The following is a 5,718-nucleotide window of genomic DNA, read 5'->3' as shown; positions in this document are numbered from 1 at the left end:
TGCTATTAGCTGTTGCCTTTCATCCCTTTGAAATTATTATGTATTTTATGTATATACCATGTCTTCAATACTCGTGACAATAGCGTTAAATGTACTGAGAGAATAAAAAAAATGGACAAGTGAGAGTAACATTCGCCCTGTGAGGTCTCCACACAGATGTAACTGTATATATAGACAGGTCATCTCTAGGTTCGAGTGAGTGATTACGACATAAACAGACCTGTCTTTTGATCGCTCTGACTTAGAAACTCACATTTTTATGCCGCGAAGGGATCATAGACCTTAGTATTTGAATCCTCTATCAGTCCCCGAGAAAAATGGGTCTTAACAGACAGACTAATAGACAGACAACGAAATGTTCCTTTTTTTTACCGCTTGAAGTACGGAACATTATAAATGATCTAATATTGATAGGGATTAAAATGGAAAGTATCCAGAACCAGGATATTTTTTCAACGTAGTGTTGAAAAACGGCAAGATGACTAGATGGGAAAACGGAAGATCCGAGAAACTCGGTCTAAAGAATGGAAACAAACTCATAACAAAATAATCAATTGTATATGGGCACGCAAGCCGTCACAGTAAAGTATCCAACTACTCAGTGCAGTCTTGAATTGTATGATTACAAAAGGAAATAAACAACCTTTCCACTACTAATGACACGTAATGCAGCAGGCAGTGACGACTGAAATTTTGCTCAGCTTATTCGTAATTGGATACCACACATTAACTACCCATTCGCTCAGTGGTTTAATTCGCAAAGCTGCCTGAAGTAATCACGACTGCCTTGCCATAACACAATCTCTCTCTCTCGCACACACACACACATACACACACACACACACACACACACACAGCTCTCTTAATTAGCACCCGTTGTTTGACCTTAATTTGTAACGATATTAATTTCCGGCGTTCCCTTTTAATTTGCCTGCTTCGTCATGTTTCCTCTTCCTTATTATCGCACATGTCTATTTTTCCCGTTAGGACACACTTTTTTCTTATTGCTGATCTTCAATGAGTGATGAAATCTTTCTGTCCGGTGTGCTGACTCGCTTTTGCAGATGTATGAATGAGAATGCAGTTTTTATTCTCCATTTGTATCCTCTTCATTATCCTATTCATTGGCACACGCTCTTGAAAAGCATTCTTAAATTCACATTCCGTGGTCAGAAGATGTTCTTGTAACGGTTGCATCCGAAGACTGAAGCACTTCTGCGCTATCCCACGGAGTTCACTGTAACTATTCCTTCAATAAGGCTGCATCCAAGGATTTGGCATTTCAGTCCTGTCAGAGGCATCCACCTACGAAGTCGCACCCTGGTTTAGATTAATCTCGGTTCTTGGCTACTGTAGTTTACTGTCGTATTGGTTTGGCGTCTGACTCGATCCTGACAGCACTCTGTTGGGTAGCTTTACTCCTGGGGTACCTGTACCACAGTAATAAAGTTCCTAACCTTGTGCCTAAGTAAAATTCGCTCTCTCTAACTCTCACTCACACTACTCCAATTATCTGATTCACTAACAAATAAAATATAATAATAAAACTTTCTCATTTTAGTTTGCGTTAGTGTAAAACGTTCCGCCTGAGCTGACAGAAGTCGTGGGATACCTTATTATACAGGGTGTTACAAAAAGGTACGGCCAGACTTTCAGGAAACATTCCTCACACACAAAGAAAGAAAATGTGTTATGTGCACATGTGTCCGGAAACGCTTACTTTCCATGTTAGAGCTCATTTTGTTACTTCTCTTCAAATCACATTAATCATGGAATGGAAACACACAGCAACAGAACGTACCAGCGTGACTTCAAACACTTTGTTGCAGGAAATGTTCAAAATGTCCTCCGTTAGCGAGGATACATGCATCCACCCTCCGTCGCATGGAATCCCTGATGCGCTGATGCAGCCCTGGAGAATGGCGTATTGTATCACAGCCGTCCACAATACGAGCACGAAGATTCTCTAGATTTGGTACCGGGGTTGCGTAGACAAGAGCTTTCAAATGTCCCCATAAATGAAAGTCAAGAGGGTTGAGGTCAGGAGAGCGTGGAGGCCATGGAATTGGTCCGCCTCTACCAATCCATCGGTCACCGAATCTGTTGTTGAGAAGCGTACGAACACTTCGACTGAAATGTGCAGGAGCTCCATCGTTCATGAATCACATGTTGTGTCGTACTTGTAAAGGCACATGTTCTAGCAGCACAGGTGGAATAAGTATCCCGTATGAAATCATGATAACGTGCTCCATTGAGCGTAGGAGGAAGAACATCGGGCCCAATCGAGACATCACCAACAATGCCTGCCCAAACGTTCACAGAAAATCTGTGTTGATGACGTGATTGCACAATTGCGTGCGGATTCTCGTCAGGCCACACATGTTGATTGTGAAAATTTACAATTTGATCACGTCGGAATGAAGCGTCATCCGTAAAGAGAACATTTGCACTGAAATGAGGATTGACACATTGTTGGATGAACCATTCGCAGAAGTGTACCCGTGGAGGCCAATCAGCTGCTGATAGTGCCTGCACACGCTGTACATGGTACGGAAACAACTGGTTCTCCCGTAGCACTCTCCATACAGTGACGTGGTCAACGTTACCTTGTACAGCAGCAACTTCTCTGACGCTGACATTAGGATTATCGTCAACCGCACGAAGAATTGCCTCGTCCATTGCAGGTGTCCCTAAGACGCTGATCAGTTGCTTCGAACGTCTTCCTATTGGGGCATCTTCGTTCTGGAAATGTCTCGATACAAACGTACTGCGCCACGGTTATTGCCCCGTGCTAATCCATACATCAAATGGGCATCTGCCAACTCCGCATTTGTAAACATTGCACTGACTGCAAAACCACGTTCGTGATGAACACTAACCTAGAATGAGATTTTCACTCTGCAGCGGAGTGTGCGCTGATATGAAACTTCCCGGCAGATTAAACCTGTGTGCACCGACCGAGACTCGAACTCGGGACCTTTGCCTTTCGCGGGCAAGTGCTCTACCAACTGAGCTACCGAAGCACGACTCACGCCCGGTCCTCACAGCTTCACTTCTGCCAGTACCTCGTCTCCTACCTTCCAAACTTTACAGAAGCTCTCCTGCGAACCTTGCAGAACTAGCACTCCTGAAAGAAAGGATATTGCGGAGACATGGCTTAGCCACAGCCTGGGGGATGTTTCCAGAATGAGATTTTCACTCTGCAGCGGAGTGTGCGCTGATATGAAACTTCCTGGCACATTAAAACTGTGTGCCGGACCGAGACTCGAACTCGGGACCTTTGCCTTTTGCGGGCAAGTGCTCTACCAACTGAGCTACCCAAGCATGACTCACGCCCCGTCCTCACAGATGTACTTCTGCCAGTACCTCGTCTCCTACCTTCCAAACTTAACAGAAGCGGCTCATCTGACCAGGCTGCGGTTTTTTCATTCGTCTACGGTCCAGCCGATACGGTCACGAGCCCAGCAAAATCGCTGCAGGCGACGTCGTGCCGGTAACAAAGGCACTCGGTCGTCTGCTACCACAGCCCATTAACGCCACATTTCACCGCACTGTTCTAACGTATATGTTCGTAGCAGTCCCACATTAATTTCTGAATTTATTTCAGGCAGTGTTGCTTGTCTGTTAGCACCTATAACTATACGCAAACGTCGCTGCTCTCGGTCGTTAAGTGAAGAATGCCGTGGTGAGAGTAATACCCGTAATTTGTTACTCTCGGAACACTCTTAACGCTATGGATCTCGTAACACTGAACTACTAAATGATTTCCAAAATGGAACGTCCCATGTGTCGAACACCAGCTACCATTCCGCGTTGAAAGTCTTTTTATTCCCGTCGTGCGGCCATAATCACGTAGGAAAATTTTCCACATGAATCACCAAAGAACAAATGACAGCTCCGTCAAAGCACTGCCCTTCTACACCTAATGTACGCGATACTACCGCCATCTGTGCTTGTCCACGTCGCTATCCCATGTCTTTTGTCACCTCAGTGTAAGGTTCATTCACAGTATATTAGCATTCACATTATCCCACAACTATACTGCTTGCTAATTCAGTACAGTCTCCATGAAATATTATAAGCTCTCCCATTTCATGCAAAAGTAATGTCAGTCAGCAGTTATTAATGTTGGCGCATACTTCCTGCACTGCGACGCGTGACTGTCCACGCCGCGCTCGGCCACGAGCAACTGCCGCCAGCCAAGTCGGAACGCGCCACCACCCTCCCGTACCAGGATGAAGAGGCCTCTGCACGTCTGCCTTGCGCTCGGGTCCGGGTTAGGTGAGTAAACGTAAGATTCGATTCCTAGGCACTGTATCGATATCTGTACCACTATCGACTGCTAGCTTATACTGTATATTTTCATACGCCCTTTTTTTGTAATGAACATCAATGGCAAAGCACCAAAAGTAAATAAAATATTTATTCAACAGAAGCTGACAGTAAGAATATTGTGTAAAACCGATAACAGCACGTCTAAGATGCATTCTTGCTGAGGTCTCTCTAAAGATCTTGGAATTCTTACACTCTCTTCGTCGCACGTGCCCCTCAGATGACCCGCTATTAGGGCAATCTCACTACGAGGGCCAAAAATAAATTTCATGTAGGCTTCGTCGTCTTGTCTGCGGTTAAGTGTTCAGCTACACAGACTTGGGGAAAAGTCTTCCTCTAAAACAAAGCAAGAAACCCGTAATACCTACCAAATGAAATAGGAAATAATAGCATTCCTCCATTATCATTTCTACAAATTATCTGATTGTTTTAATTCAGTAACTGAAAATTGCAAGTATGACTGTTCTTTGTAGTCTGAATCAAAAATACTTGTGTGTTGGCTTGCTGTATTTTCTTTCAAAAATACCGGTGTATCAGTCTTAAGATACAGCTGTGGAAAAGTTGCCTCTTTTCAAAGTAGTGGCATTCCTGCTACGTTGTATTCAGGTGGAATAACCACAAATTTTCCTTTCTGCAGTATTACTGTTTCATTTCCTATATGGACGTAGAATTTTACATGAAAGACGTTTTCAGTTCTGTTGTTATACACACATCAAAAAAAGTTTTGCAACGCCTTGGTTTCGAGAGTTCCGGAACCTGTACAGAAAATTGGAATATACATCAACATAAACATCATTTCCGCCCTTTTTATTGATCATGAAAACCACACATTGCATGTTGTATGACCATACAGCCAGACCTTCAGATGTGGTGGTCCAGATTGCTGTACACACCGGTACCTCTAATTCCCAGTAGCACGTCCTCTTGCACTGATGCAGGTCCGTATTCGTCGTGGCATACTATCCACAAGTTCATCAATGCACTGTTGGTCCAGATTGTCCCACTCCTCAACGGCGATTCGGCGTAGAACCCTCAGAGTGGTTGCTGGGTCACGTCGTCCATAAACAGCCCTCTTCAATCTATCCCAGGCATGTTCGCTAAGGTTCATCTCTGGAGAACATGCTGGCCACTCTAGTCGAGCGATGTCGTTACCCTCAAGGAAGTTATTCACAAGACGTTCACGATGGGGGCGCGAATTGTCGCCCATGAAGCCGAATGCCTTGCCAATATGCTGCCGATATGGTTGCACTATCGGTCGTAGGATGGCATTCACGTACCGTACAGCCGTTACGGCTCCTTCCATGACCACCAGCGGCGTACGTCGGCCCCACATAACGCCACCCCAAAACATCAGGGGACCTCTACCTTGCTGCACTCGCTGGACAG

The 5,718-nt window shown here is 44.8% G+C and overlaps 2 non-coding genes across 2 annotated transcripts; both read right to left on the bottom strand.

The window, feature by feature from the left end:
• Nucleotides 1-2,949: 2,949 nt before the first annotated feature.
• Nucleotides 2,950-3,023, bottom strand: Trnas-cga (transfer RNA serine (anticodon CGA)). The gene has a single exon. It is a non-coding gene; the product is annotated as a tRNA-Ser (tRNA).
• A 227-nt stretch (nucleotides 3,024-3,250) lies between these two features.
• On the bottom strand, nucleotides 3,251-3,325 carry Trnal-caa (transfer RNA leucine (anticodon CAA)). The gene has a single exon. It is a non-coding gene; the product is annotated as a tRNA-Leu (tRNA).
• Nucleotides 3,326-5,718: the final 2,393 nt, after the last annotated feature.

The sequence above is a fragment of the Schistocerca cancellata genome, chromosome 1, assembly GCF_023864275.1.
Source record: "Schistocerca cancellata isolate TAMUIC-IGC-003103 chromosome 1, iqSchCanc2.1, whole genome shotgun sequence".
Classification (NCBI taxonomy): domain Eukaryota; kingdom Metazoa; phylum Arthropoda; class Insecta; order Orthoptera; family Acrididae; genus Schistocerca; species Schistocerca cancellata.
This window is presented reverse-complemented; position numbering and strand designations above follow the sequence as displayed.